This window comes from Palaemon carinicauda, chromosome 13 (genome assembly GCF_036898095.1).
Source record: "Palaemon carinicauda isolate YSFRI2023 chromosome 13, ASM3689809v2, whole genome shotgun sequence".
NCBI lineage: Eukaryota > Metazoa > Arthropoda > Malacostraca > Decapoda > Palaemonidae > Palaemon > Palaemon carinicauda.
The window spans coordinates 67052600-67076319 of NC_090737.1; the positions used below are offsets into that span (position 1 = coordinate 67052600).

Consider the following 23720-nt stretch of genomic DNA (forward strand, 5'->3'; position numbering starts at 1 on the left):
TTTAGGGGCGCTTCAATTTCACATAAGACTATCCCTGTGTACGCAGCATGGTATGGCGCTGTTTGAGAAAGATTAATTAAAACAGTGAAGCATTGCCTTTTTAAAACTCTTGGTAGATATACTCCTTCATTCTCTGAATTTGTCACTTTCCTCTCTGACATTCAGAAAATTTTGAATAATAGGCCTTTAACTTATAGATCTTGTGAGAATGAGTTAAGATATTATTTCTCCTAATCATTTCTTGGTTGGCAGATTTATTCCTTCTTTAATGTTTGGTGATTCTGAACAAGTTCCTGAGTGGGAGTATGGTGAGGAGGATGAGTAATCTTCTCTCCTTGCTCGTACTTTGGAAACTAGGGATGGACTTTACAAAAGCTTTAAGGAAAGGTGGCTTTCTGAATATCTATTAAGTTTGAAAGAAAAGGACAGATCTTCTTCTCAGCCTCCAAGAAAGTGGGGAAAAAGGGGAAATTGCTCTCTTTAAATTACCTTCCAAATCTAGAACTTATTGGCCATTAGTTAGAGTTGTTGAAACATTCAGTGACAACGAAGGGGTTGTACGTACTGTTCGTATTGTTGAGCCTGATAAAACTGAAAGTGTAATTAATGTTAGTTTTTTAATACCTTTATAATTATATTCTGAGCTTAATGATCCTAATTTATATGCTCAAATTGAACAAGAGGACAATGTTGATAAGTTTGAGACAGATGAAATACCTGACACTGGAACAGCTTTGCCGGATGAAGTATCTACCAGGCCTACCCGCAGTACTGCTCTTGCCTCCAGAAACTTGATAAGAAGCTTAGCTCGGGAGGGTAGATTGTAAATAATGTTTTTTTTTTTTTTGCAAGTGTTCTTTTGTTGTAGAGTCAATCTGTCAAAATGGTTCTTTGTGTAACCACTTCTCTTTTTATTGTTTGGGGAAGATGTAGAAATAGTTGATTGGAGAATGGTAATTGCATTCTTGGGAAATAATCGAATTGACTAGTTAGGTCGTTCTTACTTTCTGTTTTTGTTTTGGTGTTCGGTCATGGACGGAAAGTAAACTGAATGATTGCCATTTGTTAATATTAAATGTAAATTTTCAACTTTCCCCTTTTTGTATTCTAACTGAATTAATTAATTAAATGTTAAATGTATTCCTTATAAGGAAACAGTTTTGATTTCCCGTCTTTATTTTTCAACGGGTGTTCTAGAGTTTCGAACAGAGGAAAGAAAACGGGAGTTGATCACAAGTTTTGAATCAGAGACTGGAAGTCAGTTGAGCTCAAGTCGTTACAGGATCACTGTCGGCCGCATCCCGTGAACGTGTGTTCCTTCCTTTAAAAAGTGAACAATTAGTTCGAACCAGTATCAAGTTTATAGAAATCCTTTGTGCAGGTAAGTTGAAGAATAAAGACTTACCTTTATTGATTCGAGTTAGATAATTCTAACAACCTTCAAGTCCAGGGCAAGTATGCATGGTCGCAGAAGTCAACACACACATACACTATTCAAAGAGAAAGCACAAAAAAAAAAAATGCAATTAATGGCAGTCCAAAAATGGGCAAAGGATGAAGAACGGCAACGACCGTACACCATCTGAGCCAAAAGCAAAGTGATCTAAATTCCTGGTGTCTGAGTGGAAGCGGTAGCAGATTATCTCCCCTACCCCGGCTAACTAGCGGAATGGGTAGTTAATCCTCGCTAAAATTTTAATGGCTCATCCTTTCAACTTCGCTTAAAGTAATAACCCCTAATAAATAGCGTAGGTTTGTATTCCAGTTGCGGAATAATTATCATTTCCATTAAGAATGCTACAATCAACATCATCAATAGTTGTACTGTAGTTGTAGTAGTAGCAATGGTAGGAGGAGGGGTAGTAGTAGTAGCAGTATTAGTAGCAAATGAACGTCTAGTAGTCATAATAGTTGTAGTAGGACTAACACTTGTAGCAATACAACTAATATTATCCATAATTCTTGTTACTGTGGCATTACTGTACACTTCACTGCCAGTATCTTTTGGATAACCATCAGTAAATTCTCGAAACGCAAATACAGTAATACCTTGATACGAGGTTAATGCATTCCGGGATCCAAGCTCGTATGTCAATTCGCTCGTATGACGGATCTATTTTTCCCATATAAATTAACTAAAAAAAATTAATCCATTCCCACCCTCTGAAAAAAACACGAAAACAGTATATTACAGTGGAAAAAAGACAAATTTGTAGATAATTTGTATTTTTCCTAACTATACAAACCTTAGCTATTAAATAGGGGTATTACTTTCGTCATAGCTGAAATGACAAGCCATTAATTTTTAACGAGGGTTTACTACCCACACCACTAGTTAGCGGAGGTAGAGGAGGGTAGCTTGCTACCCCCCCCCCTCTCTCACACACCTGTACTTGCGCTCACTTTGCTTGGAGGTAGGACTTCAAGTGGGATAGGGCTGACGTGCAAGTTTGGTTAAATAGCTAAGGTTTGTATAGTTAGGAAAAATACAAATTATCTATGAATTTGTCATTTGTTCCATAACTGGAATACAAACCACTCTATTTAATAGGGATAACTCACCCATTAGGAAGGGTGGACGTCCTAGCCAGTCTGGCTTTTGGCTTTGCCCGGGGACTCCTTATTTGAGTGTGTAAGCACTCAAGAAATAAGGAGTCCCTGCACCTCGCTAAAACCTTGCTACGCAACGTCTGCGGCCTACGCAAGCTGTGTGTGAAGGTATGAAGAAGTGTGACTAGTTCTAGAAAGTTGTTCTGATGTTCTTTAGATGGAAACTTGTAGACTAGGACTTTCCCAATACTACCTCGTCAGGGTATGGCAACGTAACAGTATTAATATTAATACTTGGAACACAAGGGAGCATGGTTTACCTGCAGTGGTTTGAGGTCAGCTACGCAGAGAACCCAGGATGCTGCTTTCCCCAAGAGAGGGGATGATGAAGAAAAGAACAAGGGCCAGTCAAACCTTTTCATTCATGCAGACTAAAACTGGGTAACAATGCCCTCAACCCTCTGCTACTTGTCCAATAAGGAGCTTGAGGTTTTAAACCAGCTGTTGTGCAGCCACCACAGGACCGATAGAGAAAATATCGAGTCTCCTGTGGGTCACGTCTTGCAGGTAGTGGAATGTGAACGTTGTTTACCGTTTCCACACCCCAGCTTGAAGAACCTGTGTCACTGAAAAATTTCTTTTGAAGGCCAGGGACGTAGCTTTGCCCCTGACATCATGTGCTCTGGGGTGCGTGATAGGAGGGGGGTCCGGATTCAGTGCCACGTCAATGACCCTGCGAATCCATCCAGAGATGGTGTTCTTAGTGACCCTCCTATTAGTCCTTTCTGTGATGACAAATAGTGCTGGCACAGGAGGACGGGCTGCGGCTGTTCTTTTGAGGTACAGCTTCAAGCTCCTTACTGGGCATAGTAAGAGATGGTCTGGGTCATCTGTTACAGTACGGAGACTAGAAATCCGGAAGGAGTCGAATCGAGGATCCGCTACTCCTGGATTCTGAGTCTTAGCAATAAGATCAGGGACGAAGCTGAACATTACCTTTTCCCATCCCCTTGAATGGGCGATGTCATACGAGAGACCATGAAGTTCGCTGACTCGCTTGGCCGAGGCAAAAACTAGCAGGAACACCGTCTTCCAGGTTAGGTGGCGATCTGATGCCTGGCGTAATGGTTCATAGGGAGGTCTCTTAAGAGACCTGAGAACTCGAACCCCGTTCCATGGCGGAGGTCTCACTTCCGACTGAGAAGCGGTAAGTTCATAACTCTGTATGAGTAGAGAAAGTTCTAGCGATGAAGAAATGTCCATTCCTTTCAGCCTGAAGGCGAGGCTTAAGGCTGAGCGATAGCCTTTCACTGCCGAGACTAATAGGCGCATTTCTTCACCCATATACACGAGGAACTCCGCTATTGCTGGAATAGTGGCATCGAGTGGAGAGGCACCCCTCCCTTGACACCAACCACAGAAAACTTTCCACTTTGCCTGGTAGACTGCTGCTGATGACTTTCGCAGGTGTCCAGATATCCTGATTGCAACCTGTTGCAAAAATCCTCTCTCAGAGAGGAGATGCTGGATAGTCTCCAGGCGGGAAGTCATAGTGAACCTACGGCTTTGTGGAAGATGTTGGCATGTGGTTGTTTGAGTAGATTGTGTCGTGGAGGGAGTTCTCTTGGTGGCTCCGTTAGGAGTTGCAGAAGGTCCGGGAACCACTCGGCGTGATGCCCTAGCGGAGCTATGAGGGTCATTGAAAGATTGACCGATGTTCTGGTCTTGTTGAGTACCCTCCTCATCAGACAGAACGGGGGAAAGGCGTAAATGTCGATGTTATCTCACCGTTGTTGGAAAGCATCTTGCCAGAGAACCTTGGGGTCTGGGACTGGGGAACAGTACAGCGGGATCCTGAAGTTCAGGGCCGTTGCGAAGAGGTCCACAGTCGGATAACCCAACAAAGTCTAGATGATCCAAAGACCAATCAGTACTCTCTATCCGAGAAGCTCTGCTTAGGTTGTCGGCGAGCACATTCCTCTTGCCCGGAATGAAGCGTGCTGATAGTGGTATCGAGTGGATTTCGGCCCATCTCAGTATATCTACTGCTAGATGGGATAGTTGCTGTGAAAAAGTACCTCCTTGTTTGTTGATGTAGGCCATTACTGTTGTGTTGTCGCTCCTCACCACCACAAAGTGACTTGCCAGGTACTGTTGAAACTGTTGAAGGGCTAGCAAGACGGCCTTCATCTCTAGGAGATTTATGTGGATGTACTTTTCGGACTCTGAGCAGAGGCTTGAGGTCGTGTGGTGCTGCACGTGGGCCCCCCACCCTTTTTTTGAAGCGTCTGAAAACAGCATCAAATCCGGGGGGAGGACGAGAAGATCCACTCCTTTTCGTAGGTTCTCGTCTGCCACCCACCATTGGAGATCAGTCAGTTCCGCAGGTCCTATGACGTCCGGGAAGTCGTACGCTTGATTCCACCTGGACTTGAGTCGCCACTGGAGGGATCTCATCCTGAGGCGACCATTGGGAACTAGACGGGCCAACGATGAAAGGTGATCGAGGAGACGTAACCACGATTGGGATGGAAGTTCTTCTTGTCTGAGAAAAGGTCTTGTGACCTTCCTCAGCCTTGCTATCCTGTCGTCTGATGGGAAGGCTTTGTGGAGAATGGTGTCTATAATCATGCCTATGTACAGTATACCAGTCTTTGAATGGGAAGCAGTTAAGACTTCTCAAGATTTACCAAGATCCCCAGATCATGGCAAAGTCTCAAAAGTTTGTCTCGGTGTTGAAGAAAGGTTGACACCGAGTCTGCTAGGATTAACCAGTCATCCAGATAACGGAGGAGACGGATGCCAATCCTGTGTGCCCAAGATTATACTAGGGTGAACACTCTGGCGAAGACTTGTGGTGCTGTGGAAAGACCGAAGCACAGCACCTTGAACTGGTACATTCTGTTGTCTAGGCTGAATCATAAGTACTTCCTTGAAGACGGATGGACTGGGATCTGGAAGTACGCGTCCTTTAGGTCCAGTGTGCACGTGAAGTCTTGCGGTCTTACTGCTAGTCTGACCGTGTCTGCCGTCTCCATGCTGAAGGAGTTTTGTTTGACAAACTTGTTCAGAGCTGAGAGGTCGATGAGAGGTCGATGACTGGTCTCCAGCCTCCAGACGCCTTTACAAGAAAGATTTGACTGAAGTAGTCTGGTGATCCGTCGAGGATCTCTTGGAGAGCGCCCTTCTTCAACAGGGTCTGGATTTCTGCCCAAAAAGCTTGCCCCCTTGCCGATCCCATGGCAAGGGAGCTCAATGACACTGGATTTGTTGTCAGGGGAGGTAGAGATGTTATGAAGGGGACTCGATATCCTAGACTGATCTCGGAGATTGTCCAGGAATCGGCCCCGAGTTGCTTCCACCTGTTTGAGCAACTTTGTAGGCAACCCCCCACTGGTAGAAGTGCAGGGGGATTGCCTATCCTAGCGTTTGCGGCCTCGGCTGCTCCCTCTAGGATTTTTGCCTACCCTGGAGGACTTTTTGCCTTTCCTTTCTTTGACAGGAAAGGGCTTAGACACCAAGGTCTTTGCTGCTGTTGTCGTTGTAGTAATCTTGACTGGACGGGACTGCTGTGGTGCTGGAGGCTTATAGGGCTTGGATGTTAGAGCCCTATGAAGGAGGGAGTCTTGATGAGACTTCCTCCACCTCTCAGTGGCATGTTCCACATCCTTAGGCTCGAACAGGACAGATCCCTCAAGGGAGGAATGTCTGAGCCTATTGATTTCGGTGCTAGGGACCTTCTGATGGAATCTCTCAGCTACTGCATCCCGACATTTCAGGATGGTATTTGCCCACAAGTTCGAGACTTGGTGGGCCAGAAACTTGATCGTGCGAGTACCTGAGAGAAGGAAGGTTTCCATAGCTTTCCTGGTACGTTCCTTGGAGAAATCCTCAGAACATATCAGGATACCTAAGGTTCTCAACCAGATATCGAGCCACAAAGTGGCTTGCATAGTACACTTCGCAACTTTCTCCTGGTTGAGGATCTTGGCTGCCGAGAATGAGACCTGCCGTTTAGAGAGTCTCTCAAGAAGGACTCCCCTGGTTAGCTCTTCCAGCGAGTGGTGAAGTGGAAGAGCTAGACAAGGCTCCTCTAGGATCTCGAAGTACCTCCTCTACTGTACGCGAGGAGGTGGGAGGATCATGTTGGTGGTACAGGAACAGTTGGAGGAGGACATCTCGGAGAGGTGTTGCGAGATCTTGTCCCTGGTACTCTACCCCTTGAGACCAGGGTAGGGCTGCACTGGTCTTAGAGGGTTTTTGAGTACCAGAAACGCGGTCTAAGACCGTGTCTTTGCCCTCTAAGAGGGATCTCTGGGTTGGAAAACCCGTTGAGAGCCCTCATTAGAGTCAGGACTTGCCAAAACACATGTTCTGACTCTTGCTGGTCATCTCCTGCTGTCGGACTTGCATCGAAGTCTCCTTCTATCCCCGAAGGCTCTTCTTGGGGAGAGTAGTGGACATTCCTTGAGTGGTTAGTTGGCTCCATCCTAGTCCTAGTAGAGGACTTAGGCAATGTTTTGGAGTCTTTAGATTCCTTCCTGGGAAGGATATAAGACTCCAACACTGACGAGGGTGGCATGTTCCTTCTAATCTCCGACTGAGTAGACCTCTCGGCGCGAATAGAGGTTTCTTCCATTAGTGCAATGAGGGAAATCTCTCCCCGCGTGATTCCCTTGGAGACGGGAAATCTTCGTTTGAAAGGGAAGGAGAGGCAGTCTGAGGAATAGAAGGAACCAGCCTCGAAGGTCTGCGTGGAGTCAGTTTCGCCCTTGGGGAAGTGACCGTGTCTGGAACTCCTCTTTTTCTCTTCAGAGGGGTAGAAGCCATGGTTCTGTGTCCCAATTCAAGAGAACACAGGCTTGAAAGCCTGAGTTACGGCTCTAATCAGGGCACCGAACCGGGGCTGTCGGCTGACAGATGCGCTGTCAGACATACCCTTTGAAGGGAAAGAGATTGAAGGATCCCTGGGAGGAGTAACTATCATTGGTGGGTTTGCCTGTGGTAGCTTTGGGATCCTGGACCCCTCTGGAAGATTCCCTTCTCTAACAATGAGCGGTGGCATGCGTTTGCCGGGAGGGGAATGAGGCGATGGCTACCTTGCCGTACGTCGTTCATTAGGGTGTGTAGTCTCGCGCATGGGAGGATATTGACGCTCGCGCGAGGGAGAACAATGGCGCTCGCACAAGGGAGAATATCAGGGTGCGCGCAGGATTATCATGACGAGCGCGCGGAAGAGTGTTCGCGCACATCTGTGCCGGCCGTAGGGCGTGCGTGCACATCTGTGCCGGCCGTAGGGCGCGCGCGCACATCTGTGCTGGCCGTAGGGCGCGCACGAACAGGAGAAAGTTCCCTAGAGCGCGGGCGCGTAGTGGATTCATGTGGGGTACGTGGGAGAGCGGGAGAATGTTGGCGCGCATCCTTCGGAGAGGATTGACGAGCGTGCGCATGGCGTACACGCATATCCTTGCAGATGCGCGCGGGAGAAGGCTGGCGCGCAGGTGAGGGCTGGCACGTTGGTAAGGGTTGGTGCAGAGGAGAAGGCAGCATGGCTGACTTCCCAGAAGTCCTGCTATCAGTTGAAAGTTGGCGCACAGGTTTTACCTGGCACGTAGGATGGTGCGCAGGAGAGTTAGATGTTGGCCGCGTATGCGCACGTGTAGGAGAATGTTGGCGAGTGGGGCGCGCAGGTGAGTGTTGGCGCGCAGATGGGCGCGGGCGCGTGGGAGACTGTTGGCGCATAAGCGCAGGGCGCAGGGCGCAGTTTGCTCAGGGCACGTAGGCGCAGTTTGTGCAGGCCGCGCAGGAGAACGTGGGTGCATATGCACATGAAGGCGCGCATAGTGCGTGATGGAGCTTTGCTCCTGTTGGAGCGTATGCGTATGTTGGCGCGTAAGCTCTTGATGCCCTGTGTTAGGGTTATGATGAATATCCGCGTGTAGTGATGGGGCCTGACGAGCTACTAAAGAGCGCTTGTCAGGTCTCGTGGGTGCGTAGCGCATATGTTGTTAGTACAACAGCACGCTTGGGTGGAGCCTTGTTAGGCCCATGCAGGAACGGCGACATCAGGTCTGTCGGGTGGAAGGTCGACGTGTCCTTTAAAAGGACAACCTTCCCCCGAAGGAAATCGCAAACGATCTGCGGAGAGGTCCAGGACCAATGCAGGAGCAGTGACGGATGATTGGTCTAGAGGCTCCTCTGTGGGGGAATGCATCGAAGATGTTGGACCAAAGAGGCACCTCCTCACCGCAGGTGAAGGAAGGCCTCTATGGCGAAGAGGAAGGCGAGCCTTCCTATGAATGCGCCCTCTGGGGGCCATTGGATCAGCAAGCTGACCTTAAGCAGTCCTCCGAAGAGGAGTCTCTGTAAGTGAACTCCCCTGAGGAGGAGAAACACTAGCAGGATAGATTGACGATGGACTTAGCTTTCCCCTAGTAGGTTGAACAGGAACGGGAGAAACTAAGTCATCAGCTACCGTAGAGTTTGGAGTGGAAGAGGAGATGGGTGAGACCACATTGGATACATCTGACACCACAACGTCGACAAGAGACAGAGGATCAACCTCTTGACGGTGATGACGATTGCTTGACAGCAGCACCCAATTGGATGTAGTTAAGCAAAACCTCCTTGGAGGGCAAACCCGTAAGCCCCAAGGAGGACCAAAGCTGAAATAAGGAGGTTAGTGACATATCCTCCCCCAGGGGGAGAAGTGGAGCTGCTTCGCTGGGGGAAGCAATGTCATCTCTCAAGACCCGAGGTTGGTTAACAATACATTGGTCTGCGCTACCACTCGACGGTCTCTCGAAAGAGACCGACCGAGTGGGAGCTTTGGAGGAGGTTTGGGTAACGGAAGAGAAGGCCTTGGGTTTTTCTCCTTTCGAAGCAACCTTCGAAGGAGAAATACCCGTTTTGGACTTCTTCTGTTGTAGCGAAAACCTCTCCCACTGGGAGGCAGACCTCTCCCTACACTCACTACACTTGTTGTTACTATCACACCGTTGGCCCCTACAAGAAGGACAAAGGGCGTGATGATCAGTCTCGACCGCCGACATGAATGTTCCACAGGGGCGGTCGGGAAACCCAGGGCAGGTGCGCATGATCGCAGAGGCAAACTTCACATATATAGAAACTCGAAAAAGAAAAGAACAAAAGCAATTAAATGGCTGCCAACATGACGGCGAGGATGAGCGAGAACACGTCCGACCACCATCCGAGCCGAGAGCAAAGTGAGCTCAAGCACATGCTACCCTCCCCTACCCCCGCTAACTAGCGGTGTGGGTAGTAAACCCTCGTCAAAAATTAATGGCTCGTCATTTCAGCTACAACGAAAGTAATACCCCTATTAAATAGCGTGGTTTGTATTCCAGTTAAGGAACAAACATGTTTTTAATTGTTCTAATTTACAACTTAAGCTTACAAAATAACAAATACCTATGTACTAGTTATGATCTGCAATAAAATGTGACATTATTATGGAGTTCTCACCTTCGAGACAGACATGCTATCAGAATAAAGTATGGCAAAAGTGCTTGCGAGTATATTCACCTTTGTTTTCTTTGTAGCATACCCACATGTAAAAAGGCATCTGAGCTTTATATGGCTACAATTAAATCAGAATTTTTCAATAACTCACATGTCTTTATAGGGTCAACATCTGGTATGATGCAGCTGGTAGAACCTGTAATGGGCAATAGATGGAGGCTTTATATGTAGAAATGGTATTTTTATTATAAAATAAATTCTTAAATATACTTACCTGGTAGTTACATATATATAGCTTAAATCTCGCGTTTCTACGCGGCACGACAGAAAATTCAAATTCGTGGCGATCGCCGCCATGACAGTAGGTGGTCATACATGAGCGCCATCTCTCATAGGTTATCAAAACCATTCCCAACATTCTTCGAAAATTCCATGTCTATGTTTTCAGAGGGGAGGAGGGAGGGCCCTTTTATATATGTAATACCAGGTAAGTATATTTAAAAATTTATTTTATAATAAAAATACCATTTTTAAATATGTAACTTCCCTGGTAGTTACATATATATAGCTGATTCACACCATTGGTGGTGGTTCGAAAATCTCATCCCATTGGGAATTCGTATAATTATTAATAACTACAATTAGTAGTACTAACAATCTGGTTCTAACCTGATAAGGAAGCTGGCTTCACAATGATACTGCCTCATTTCGCCTGCATTCCTTACGAGACTCAGCGATCCATTCAGGGGGCTGTAAAAGTCTCTTGGGGCTGCCACAAGGTCGTCGACCTTAGCGTGGCTAGACCACCACCTTGCAAACCTTGCATAGCCAAGGATACTGATTCTGACGTTCTAACCTGATAAGGAAGCTGGCTTCACAATGATACTGCCTCATTTCGCCTGCATTCCTTAAGAGACTCAGCGATCCACTCAGGGGGCTGTAAAAGTCTCTTGGGGCTGCCACAAGGTCCTCGACCTTAGCGTGGCTAGACCACCACCCTTGCAAACCTGGCATAGCCAAGGATACTGATTTTTTTAAACTAGCTTGAGTTGCATCCCAGACTGACGGAAGTCTGCGACAACCTTCACAGACAACCTGTGAACACATTACAGTAAAACTAACTTGACTTGCATTCCAGAATGACGGAAGGCTGCGACAACCTTCACAGACAACCTGTGAACACAAGTACAAGAAAAAAGGCAAGGGTATATATTAAGTTATCGGGAAGAGGCAGTAGACCCTTCGCCAACTACGAAGCCGGAGGTAACGTACGGACCCAGGGAACAGCAATCCTCATACTGCGTCTGGACATCTTTGAGATAGCAGTCTGTGAAGATTGATTTACTTCGCCAGAAAGTAGGCTCCAAAATTGACTTCATTGACCTATTGTGTTTGTAAGCCATAGAAATTGCTACAGCTCTAACCTCGTGTGGTTTTACCTCAAGGATAGGGAAAACTTCTTACTCACAATCCTGGAGAGTTTCTCTTATCAAATCCTTAATGAAAAAAAGCCATGGTATTCTTTGATAAAGGCAAAAAGGGCTTTTTAACTGATCATCAGAGGCTGTCTGTCTCATCTTTGAAAAGAAAGCCTAGCTGAAGGGAGCAAATTGCATTGTCTCCATTAAAACCACCTTCTTGCTGATGGCTTTTAACTCTGCTATTCTTTTGACTATAGCCAATGTAATTAGGAAAAGAGTCTTCTTGGTAAGATTCTTCCAAGACGCCTTGTCCAAGGGTACAAACCTACTTGAGGTTAAAAAGGCCAGGACTACATCCAGGTTCCACGAGGAGGTTGGATTGTCCTTCCTCTTAGTCGTCTACAAAGATCTAATGAGATCTGAAAGATCCTTGTTACCTGACACGCTAATGTGATGGTTACGAAAGACGGAGGTTAGCATGCTGCAGTAACCCTTGATGGTAGGCACTGCTAGCTTCTCTTTTGTACGCAGATACAACAGAAAAATGTTATTTTTATTAATAAAATAAATTTTTGAATATACTTACCCGGTGATTATATAAGCTGCAGCTCTGCTGCCCGACAGAAAAACTCTACGTTCAAAATACGCCAGCGATCGCTATGCAGGTAGGGGGTGTACATCAACAGCGCCATCTGTCGAGCAGGTACTCAGTACTCAATGTAAACACAGAACCAATTTTCTCCTCGGTCCACTGGGTCTCTATTGGGGAGGAAGGGAGGGTCCTTTAATATATAGTCACCGGGTAAGTATATTCAAAAATTTATTTTATTAATAAAAATAAAATTTTTCAATATTAAACTTAGCCGGTGATTATATAAGCTGATTCACACCCAGGGGGGTGGGTAGAGACCAGCATTACTTGTTTACATTATTATGAGCTAAGTATTTTGTATTTCATTTTAGCAGTTATTCCCAGTGTAGCAGTTCTCGTAAAGAGACTGGACATTCTTAAGATAAAAAGACGCGAACACTGACTTGCTTTTCCAATAGGTTGCGTCGATTATACTTTGCAGAGATCTATTTTGTTTAAAGGCCACGGAAGTTGCGACAGCTCTAACTTCGTGTGTCCTTACCTTCAGCAAAGCTTGGTCTTCCTCATTCAGATGGGAATGAGCTTCTCGTATTAACAGTCTGATAAAATAGGATAAAGCATTCTTTGACATAGGCAAAGATGGTTTCTTAACTGAACACCATAAAGCTTCAGACGGGCCTCGTAAAGGTTTAGTTCGTTTTAAATAGAACTTAAGAGCTCTTACAGGACATAAGACTCTTTCTAGTTCATTTCCAACCATACGATAAGTTTGGAATATCGAACGATATTGGCCAAGGCCGAGAAGGCAGCTCGTTTTTGGCTAGAAAGCCAAGTTGTAGAACATGTAGCCGTTTCGGATGAGAATCCGATGTTCTTGCTGAAGGCATGAATCTCACTGACTCTTTTAGCTGTGGCTAAGCATACCAGGAAAAGAGTCTTTAAGGTGAGATCTTTCGGAGGCTGATTGTAGCGGTTCGAACCTGTCTGACATAAGGAATCTTAGTACCATGTCTAAATTCCAACCAGGTGTAACCAAACGACGCTCCTTCGTGGTCTCAAAAGACTTAAGGAGGTCCTGTAGATCTTTATTGTTGGAAAGATCTAAGCCTCTGTGACGGAAGACTGATGCCAACATGCTTCTGTAACCCTTGATAGTGGGAGCTGAAAGAGATCGTTCTTTCCTCAGATATAAGAGGAAGTCAGCTATTTGAGTTACAGAGGTACTGGTCGAGGATACGGATACTGACTTGCACCAGTTTTGGAAGATTTCCCACTTCGATTGGTAGACTCTAAAGGTGGATGTTCTCCTTGCTCTAGCAATCGCTCTGGCTGCCTCCTTCGAAAAGCCTCTAGCTCTCGAGAGTCTTCCGATAGTCTGAAGGCAGTCAGACGAAGAGCGTGGAGGCCTTGGTGTACCTTCTTTACGCGTGGCTGACGTAGAAGGTCCACCCTTAGGGGAAGTGTTCTGGGAACGTCTACTAGCCATCGAAGTACCTCGGTGAACCATTCTCTCGCGGGCCAGAGGGAAGCAACTAGCGTCAACCTTGTCCCTTCGTGAGAGGCGAACTTCTGCAGTACCTTGTTGACAATCTTGAACGGAGGGAATGCATATAGATCTAGGTGTGACCAATCTAGTAGAAAGGCATCTATGTGAACTGCTGCTGGGTCCGGGATTGGTGAGCAAAATATTGGGAGCCTCTTGGTCATCGAGGTTGCGAAGAGATCTATGGTTGGCTGGCCCCAGGTGGCCCAAAGTCTCTTGCATACATCCTTGTGGAGGGTCCATTCTGTTGGAATTATTTGTCCCTTCCGACTGAGACAATCTGCCATGACATTCAAGTTGCCTTGGATGAACCTCGTTACTAGTGATATGTCTAGACCTTTTGACCAGGTGAGGAGGTCCCTTGCGATCTCGTACAACGTCAGAGAGTAGGTCCCTCCTTGCTTGGAGATGTACGCCAAAGCCGTGGTGTTGTCCGAGTTCACCTCCACCACTTTGCCTTGAAGGAGAGACCTGAAGCTTTTCCAGGTCAGACGTACTGCCAGTAGCTCCTTGCAGTTGAAATGCATTGTCCTTTGACTCGAGTTCCATAATCCCGAGCATTCCCGACCGTCTAATGTCGCACCCCAGCCTACGTCCGATGCGTCCGAGAAGAGAACGTGGTTGGGAGTCTGAACAGTCAGGGGAAGACCCTCTCTAAGGTTGATATAGTCCTTTCACCAAGTCAGACAAGACTTTATCTTTCCGGAAACCGGGATCGAGACCGCTTCTAGCGTCTTGTCCTTTTTCCAGTGAAAAGCTAGATGGTATAGAAGAGGACGGAGGTATAGTCTTCCTAGTGACACAAATTGATCCACGGATGACAGTGTCCCTACCAGACTCATCCACAACCTGACTGAGCAGCGTTCCTTCTTCAGCATCTTCTGAATGGATCGCAGGGCTGGGGGCTGATCGTCTTGTTCAGCAACGTCCTCATCAGAGGGTTCCTCATCCGAAACTGATGAGGAAACGGCAACGGAGTGGGCAACGTCTGACTCGCTGAATCCGGTCGCACTGGTGGATGCGTGACGGAGCCGGACGCAAAATCATGGAACTGCTGCACAGTCTGTGAACTGTCAACAACCATGGGTGCGCGAGGAAGTACAGCGTCAACCCGAAACTGTCTAGACTGTCTGGGTTGTGCAGTCAACACCCTACCGGGTTGCTGAGGTTGACGCACTGCGTCACAACAAGTCACCTCTGCTGGTTGTTGAACGTCCTGAACGTCAACAACCACCTCCGAGCGTCGCTTAACGTCAACGTGCGACTGGCAACCCACACTGGGTCGCATCGGCGGAGGAACCACCTCAACTGGCAGACGCGAGTAGGTTACCTCAGCGTCAACAGGGCGCACAACCGACCGGTTGGAAGGTTGTTGGCCAGAAGGAGGAACCACCTCAACTGGCAGACGCGAGTAGGTTACCTCAGCGTCAACAGGGCGCACAACCGACCGGTTGGAAGGTTGTTGGCCAGAAGGTTCTTCTCCACATTTAAGTCCTCTATCAAGGACGCAAGCTTGGACTGCATGGCTTGCAGCAAAGCCCATTTAGGGTCTACGGGAGCAGGTGTGGCAACAGACGTGGTTAGCGACTGAGGCGGAACCGTTTACCATCCCTGAAAGCCTTGTTATGTGTGACATAATAGTACAGCAAAACTTCAAAGGCTTGACAAAAGCTGAGAAGTTGACCTGTAAACAACTTGGAGCGTCTCCTGGCTAGGCGCCAGGGCGAGTCTACCAGAATTGAGAAGTCTATCTGGGCAGAGGCATGAACTCCCAAGCCGAGAACTTCTCTCGTGTCATATCAGACTCTCGCTCTATAAGCCAGTTTAAAAGAAGGGAAATCAAAGGCTGTATCCCTAAAAACTCCTCCTGGTGCAAAAACCAGTCGCCTAGCCAACGTAACGCTCTCTAGGAGAGCGAGAGAGCACTAGCTTAAAAACAACGGCTTCGAAGTAGCTAGGCCTAGTGTAAGTTCTGACGTTTAGGCGAACGAGGAGCAGCAGTTACAAGATCCGGACGAAGATCCTTAAAAAAAATCATCATGATTTAATTAAAGTCCATAGGAGGCTAAGCAGCTTAAGGCTCCTCTCCATCTGACAGAGTCCTCAAGGGAATATCAGTAGGAGGGAGAACAGCAACTTCCTCATCTACAGGAATCTTGTCCGATAAAAGCTAGGTTACCTCAGTGAGTCTCTCACTGGAGCATTAGTAGCAGACCAGAAGGCAACGTCATGTAACTGCTTGACAGTCTGTGAACTGTCAACAACTGAACTGTCAACCACAACAGGTGCGTGAGGACGTACAGTGTCCACTCGAGACTGCTTTGACTGTCTAGACTGAGCAGTCAAAACAACTCTAGAATGCGGAGGTTGACGCACCGCGTCAAAACAAAACAACTTAGACTGTTGTTGTACCTCGCGAACGTCAACGGAAGGTTCCGTGCGTTGCTGAACGTCAACATGCGGCTGGCAGGGTACACTGGAACGCATGGGTGGCGGGACTCTCTCAGCTGGAGTGCGGCAGAAGGTCGCCTCAGCGTCCACAGGACGCACAACCGTGGTTGGTTGTAGGCTAGAGGTTGGTGTCAACCTTCTCCGCACAAAAGTCCTGCATCAATGACGTTAACTGAGACTGCATGGTCTGCAGCAAAGACCACTTAGGGTCTACAAGAGCAGGTGCGGCAACAGACGGTGTGACTGCCTGATGCGGTACCGCTTTGCCTCTCTTAGGAGGTGAGCAGTCGTCGGAAGACTGCAGCGAGTCCGAACTGACCCAGTGGCTACAACTGGGCCGTTGGACTTGCGCGGAAGGGACCGACTTGCGCTTAATAAGCCGCGAGACCTAGATCCATGGTTTCTTACGAGAAACCTCTTCCGCAGACGAGAAATAAATGGGCTCTCTCGTCTTTGTGTGGGTGGGGCGATCTTGGGTAGATACGCCCGAAACCATGGAGGGAAAAACGTCTGTTCGTTGATCAAGGCCTCTCGAACCCATAAGTCGTTCGACATTACTTCTCCCCTGGGCTTGGGAGCTTGCAAGAGGTCCCGGACTAGGTGAACGACAGGCACGAACAGACGAACCCTCGGACGCAACACTGTAACACTTTGCGCATATCACTTTATCGATTTTCTGTTTTGCACTTATTTCACTGAAATCGAAACTTTTACTGATTTCTACCTGAAACACGCAATTCTACCCTTCATTAAAAGGTAGTAATTGCGAAAACAGTCGTATAATGCAGTCTCATTAATACTAGCAAAAAACAGAAAACATATATAAAGATAAAAAATTCAGTGGCTGGGAAAGAGACTAAACACTAGTTCAAATAAACTACGTTTACAATCTCTCACCGCACATAGCCTGGGGACAAGAATAAAACCCTAGAAACGTTTTACCTTCTTCCCCGTACAGAGACTAGGGACGAGAGTAACACGAGAACAACGTTACCCGCTTGAACGGAACGTTTTCTCTCCTCTCTCTCCCTCCGTCTCTATCTCTCTCTCTCTTTCTCTCTTGATTTCGCACCTAAGAGAAGAGCCCAATTATATATCGTCAAAAAATCATGTTATTTGACTAAAGGAAAAAACTGAAAGGTTTTCCAAATAAAAAGTTCCTTTAATTTTGAATTTAAAACATTTAAGCTAAGAAAGAATGAACAAAACGCTAGAATCGATTTACTCTTACTGCAAAGTGAAACCGTGATACACTCTCTCTCTATCGTAACGATAGAGCGCATGTTGAACGTCCTGAACGTCAACAACTGCGTAGTCTAAAAAACTAAACGTTAGTTCATCTTTGAAAACAGTACGAAGACTATCAAAGAAATTCTTTCATAAAACATTAAATTTAAAAAGTTTTAAATTCTTTAAAGGCTAAATACGATATAACGGGCTCAACGTTGATTAACTTCGGTTCCAAGTTAGGACCGCCTACTATCAGGAAAGGTCGCATATAAACAAAACATAAAAATTTATTTTTATATGTTTATAATAAATGGAAAGTTAATCGAAGAGGCCTAATAAAGGCGGAGAGATATAAAATATATAGATCTATAACGTGTTAAGCAAAATTACTAAAAACCTAAACACACTTCCGTCTAAGGGAAGGGTCGGCCATTTAAAAGTGAAAGAGAGTCCATACTCTCCTTGTCACCATAATTAAATCTATCCAAAACGAGTTCAAGTTTTGAGATGAAGATAAAACACCTGCATAGCGAAAGCTCAAAACTAGAAATGTGTACTTCACCAAAATATGTGAAAACCAATCCAGTAAGCAATAGCGAATATAGTAGGTCTTGCCGGTGGCACGACAGAGAGAAAATTGGTTCTGTGTTTACATTGAGTACTGAGTACCTGCTCGACAGATGGCGCTGTTGATGTACACCCCCTACCTGCATAGCGATCGCTGGCGTATTTTGAACGTAGAGTTTTTCTGTCGGGCAGCAGAGCTGCAGCTTATATAATCACCGGCTAAGTTTAATATTGAAAATTCAGCTATATTGGTTATAGATAGAGGAAAGTCTATTATTCCTGCACCACACTCTAATATGTCCCACTCGGATTAGTAAACCCTAATAGTGGTAATGATCTGGGTAGATACCAGTCACTCCATCATCTCTGCAACTTAATGTCTCATGGGCCAAAAAGGAGCTATCATGGTCATGCGGACATTGGGAGAATCCCTGAATCTTTTCAGCACTCTGTCCAGGATCTTGAATGGAGGAAAAGCGTACACATTTAGACTTTCCCAGTTCAGAAGAAAAGCGTCCACTGCGACTGCTTCCAGGTCTGGTACTGGATAGCAAAATACCGGCAACCTCTATGTCATTTGTGAGGCAAAGAGGTCTATCGAGTGTTGACCCCACAACATCCAAAGGCTGGTGCACACCTCGTGATGTAGGGTCCACTCTGCAGTAAGAACTTGCCTTCTTCTGCTGAGCAGATCCGTCCTGACGTTTTTCTCCCCTTCTATGAAGTGAATAATCAGGGCTTGGTGAATGGCCACTAGCTCTTTGATATTTATGTGTCTTTTCCTCTGAGACACTATCCACAGACCCCTGTCGAGAATCGTATGCGTCAAACAGGGACGAAATCGACCTCACTAGTTCAGACAGACAAGACACTTGAAGCGCGCTGTGTGCGCGAACTGAACCGTGTGTTGATTGCTGCGAGGGTTCGTCAACCGTAGCCGGGTGACCACCAGGGTAAAGTCCTTGCGACATTTTCGGAGTGCCTTGAGCGCGATCTGAACCGATTATCATTCCCAGAAAAATGAAATTCTGTGAGGGTGTTAGTTAAGATTTGGCCAGGTTACCATCAGTCCTAACTGTTGCGTTAAGGGCATTATCCTCTGAAGAGCCTCCAGACACTTTACTTGTGATTGTGCTCTGAGTGGTCAGTCGTGCAGGTACTGGTCCGGGTGTATCGAGATATGGAAATACGCGTCCTGCAGATCCAAAGACACTATCCCAGTGGTTCCCAAACTGGGGGGCGCGCCCCACTAGGGGGGCGTGAGGACGATACAAGGGGGGCGTGAAGTCATCTGCTCGAAATTACTTGTTTAATAGAATAATAAAATCATTAAAAGAACAAATATCTGTCATTACATACATGCATCCATCTCACTAAATTTGACCAGAAATTGTGCCTCAGTCTCATAAGTATTTCCAAATATTATATGCCATGTTTTCAAATAATCTATTCTTAAAAATGCAACTCAATTTTGCCAATTTGCTAATGTTCAAACTTTTTTTCGCTCACTTTGAACCAAATGTTTCGTTTTTAGTTACTGGAATGTACTATTATTTGTTTGAGTGACTTTCATTATTAAAATGTTATACAAACAGAAATCTTTTTTTCCTGTACAATGCTAAGAAATAAATGTAAGAATCATTTCATATAAAAAAAAAGTGAAGAGTGGGGGTCTACTGGAAGCAAAAAGGGGGCGTCAGGTAAGATAGTTTGGGAACCAATGCACTATCCAGTCTCCCTGTCTGTTGCCTGTAAGGACTGACACTGAAGTTTCCATGGCAAATTTTACTTAGCTGACGAACTTGTACAATGGACTGACGTCCAGAACAGGTTTTCATCCCCGCCCCCCGAGCTTTTCGGAACTAGGAAAGGTATGTTGTAAAAACCCCTCCGAGGAGGTGTCTTCTACCATTTCTATGACTGATTTCGACAGCATAAGATTCACTTGCTCTTGAAGAGCTGCTGCCTTGTTTCCTGAATGGACTGTTATCAACTCCAAGGGTATCGACGACATGGGAGGCAGAGCACGTCTCGCTTTTAGATTCGGTTTGTTGTCTTGGGAATCTGCGAGCTTGACCTCCAGTCGCAATCCTCTGAGTTCCCCTTGAAGGGGCTCTCCAATGAAAGAGCTAACGAGTGGGAAGAGCCTCCTTTTATATCCTTGCTAAAAAGCTAGATGAGTCCCTGCACCTCACAAGTTCCTTGCTCCGCAAGGAAACGTGCGGCCTACATAAGCTTGTGTGTGAAGGAAGAAGTGTGACCCGTCCTAGGAAGTTGACCTAGAGTTCCAGAAGGAACTCTGGGTTAGGACGTTCCCAATACCACCTCGTCAGGGTATGGGGGACGCGACAGTATTGACTCAATACTCGGAACACAAGGAAGCATGGTTTTCCTGCAGAGGTTTGAGGTCAGCTATGCAGAGACCAGGATGCTGCTTCCCCAGTAGAGGGGACGATGAAGAAAGAAGTAAGGGCCAGACATACTTCTTTCGTTCATGCAGACTAAAACCTGATAACAATGCCCTCAACCTTCTGCTACCTGTCCAAAAAGGAGCCTGAGGTTAGACCAGCTGTTGTGTAGCCACCACAGAGCGATAGAAACGTATCGATACTCCTGTGGGTCACGTCCTGCAGGAAGCGGGCTGCGAAGGTCATTGAGTCCGTGCTGAAGAGGTATACTGGTGACTCTCCCGTGTCCTTCCTGTGCTCCCAACCCGGCTGCACGTGAGGACAAACTGCAGCTGTTCTCAAAGATAACCCCTCGACTCCTTTACTGGTAAGAAGGAGAAGGTTTGGGTCATCTGATACAGAATGGTGACTCGAAATCTTGAAGGAGTTGGACCGAAGGGCCGGGACCCCAAAATTCTAGCAAACAACTCAGGAGCGAACCTGAATGTTGCTTTCCCCTATTCCTTAGAAAAGGCGGAGTTGTACGAGACCAAGAAGATTGCTTACACACTGGCCGAAGCCAGAGTGAGCAGGAGCACCGTCCCCCAAGACGGAATACGATCAGGGGCCTGACGTAATGGTTCTTGAGAAGATCTCTTAAGGGACTAAACGTCCTTAACCATGTTCCATGGAGGAGGTCTCACTCCGACTGGGGGCAGGGACGTTCGCAGCTTCGCATGAGCGAAGAAAGGTCCAGCGGGAAGGAAAAAGTCTATTCCTTTCAGCCTGAAGGCCAGAGAAAGGCTGAGCGACAGGCTTCATTGCCGAGAGCGGAAAAGAGTTTCCTCCCGCCGAAAAGCAATAAGTCCATTATTGCTGGAGAAGAGGCCTCAAGGGAAGAGGTATCTCTCCCACGACACCAACCACAGAAGACTCTCCACTTCGCCTGGTAGACCCCTGCGGATGACTATCGCAGGTGACGCGACCTCCGCTCCGCGACTGTAGCGGGTTGTCTCTTCTTGAGGCGGCGGCGTAGTGTCTCCAGGCGCGAAGCCGAAGTGATGCCATGGCTCGTGAAAGATGTTGTAGTGTGGTTGTTAGAGTAGCCTGTGCCGTGTGAGAAGCTCTCCCGGGAGTTCCGTCAGGGGAAGCAGAGGGTCCGGAAACCGTTCCGCGTATAGTCACAGTGGAGCTCTCAGGGCCACCGAAAGGTTGACAGACAACCTGGTCTTGTTGAGACCCATTATCAACAGACAACAATGGTGGAAAGACGCAGGCGTCGATGTTGTCCCACCATCACCGGAAAGCATTTGCCAAAGAGTCTTGGGGTCTGAGACTGGGGGAAAGAACAGCGGAAGCTTGAAGTTCCAGGCTGTCGCGATCAGGTCCCCCAGGCCAGGACTTGCCGGCTACTAAAGGCCAAAGACCCCGAGGTACCCTCTATCTGCGAGGCTCTACCCAGATAGTCGGAGAGAACATTCCTCTGCCCGGAATGAGCGAGCCGATAGTGGTATAGAGAGGACCTCGGATCATCTCAGTATCTCTACTGCAAGATGCGAAGGTATGAAAATGCGTCCCTTGCTGGTTGGAATACGCCAGTACCATGAAGTCGTCGTGCACGGAGCGACTCGGCAGGAACTGTAGGATCTGTAGAGGGGCCAGACTACGGCCCCTAAGCCTGCCTGAATGATGGAGAGGTATCCTTCAGGTCCTGACCATAGGCCTGAACCGGAACATGCGCCCCCCCCCCCCCCCCTTTTCTTTGACGAGTCCGAGAACAGCATCAAAATGTGGGGAAAGGACGAGAATATCCACTCCCATCAAGAGGTTCCATAGGTCAACACCCATTGCAGGTCTAAACGTTCCGCTGGTCCCCTAGGGGCCAGAGAGTCCGGTTAATCGTTGCTTTGATACCACCAGAACTTGGACCGCCCCACAGGGAACTTATCCTGAGGCGACCGTTCGGGACTTTAGACGGGTCAATGAGGAAAAGAGACCCAGGAAACGTTCCAAGGTAGGGCTGAAAGCTCTGCTTGACTGAGAACAGGTACTGCGACTCTCCTCAACCTTGCCACAGTCAACTGAAGGGAAGGCTCGGAGAAGGAGGCAACAGCATCTGGCGTACCCAGGAGGTCACCCATCCAAGTACTGACCAGCCCAACGTTGCTTAACTTCGCTGATCGGACGAGAAGCGGTGTTTCCAACGTGGTAAGGCCGTTGACTCAATATCATGGCTAGATACTCGAGTGTTGAGGCAGAAGTAGAGAAGGCTCCTAGCAAATTACCATGATCCCTCACTCATGGTGAGGACCCGGAAGCTTGTCCAAGCATTGAAGGAGGTCGAACCCGAGCCTACCGGAGTTGACCAGACCTCCAAAAGGCGAAGGACGTGGAAGCCTGCTCCTGAGCGGCCATGATTAAAGCAGGGAGAGTTCTTTGGGGAAAAACCTGCGATACCGCGGCGGGATAGCCACACCGCATCTTAAGTCTAGGCTGAATTCCAAGAGCTTCCTGGAAGATGGATGGAATGGAAACTGGAAGTACCCGTCCTTCCGATCCAGGGCCTAAGGAGTCCCGCCGCCTCGTTACCAGTCTGATCGATTCTGCTGTTCCACTCTGGACGAAGTTTGTTCGACAAACTTGAACAGAGCTGAGAGGTCGACTACGGAATTCCCGTCTCAGATGCTTTCCTACGAGAAAGGATCGACTGAAGAAGCCGGGGGGTGAAGCCGTCGACGATCCTATGGAGGACCTTCTCCTAAGGCATGGATCATTCTGCCCAAACGGGCTAAACTCTTGCCGACCCCATGGCATAGAGGTTCAGTGACACTGAATTCCCTGACAAAGACGGAGAGATGGTAAGAGCGAGGCGCGATATCCTTGGCTGATCACGGAGATCGTGCAGGAATCGGCATCGGGAAGCTGTTATCCGGATGAGTAACCTTAGGCATCCTCCCAGCGTGAGACCTGCAAGGGAGGGTTGCCAATCCTAGAGTTTGTGAACTCTGCCGCTCCCTCTAGGATTATGCCCCCCCAGGAGAGCTTCCCGTGCTACCTGTCCCTGACAGGAGGGGACTGCTATTGGACACCTTGTCTTAGCTGCCGTAGCCGGTCCGATAACTTAGGCTGACGAGGCTGAAAGAAGAGGCGCTGGAGGCCTGCAGGGTCTGGAAGAAAGCGCCTTGGTGGAGTGAAAACGGAAGTCGACTTCCTCCGCACAACCGCTGTCCATGTCCCTGTCCTTGGGCACAAACAAGCTCTTCCCAAGGATGGAAGAGTGTCTGAGCTTGTCGACATTCATGGAGGAGACACTCGAAAGGAAGCCCTCGGTCACTGCGTCTAGACGCAAGTTCGAAACTTGGCGACGAAACGCCAAGGTGCTTGAGCCCGAGAGGCGGAAAGTACCCATGACCTTTCTGGAGCTTCCTTGTACAAAACCTCGGGTCGCAACCGAGGAGGGAAAGGACCTGGTAAGCCCCTTCCACGAGATGGAGAAG

At 47.5% G+C, this 23720-nt stretch overlaps 1 pseudogene; it reads right to left on the minus strand.

Annotated features, from left to right (window-relative positions):
- Positions 1-22327: 22327 nt before the first annotated feature.
- Positions 22328-22445, minus strand: LOC137652584 (5S ribosomal RNA; annotated as a pseudogene).
- Between the last annotated feature and the right edge of the window lie 1275 nt (positions 22446-23720).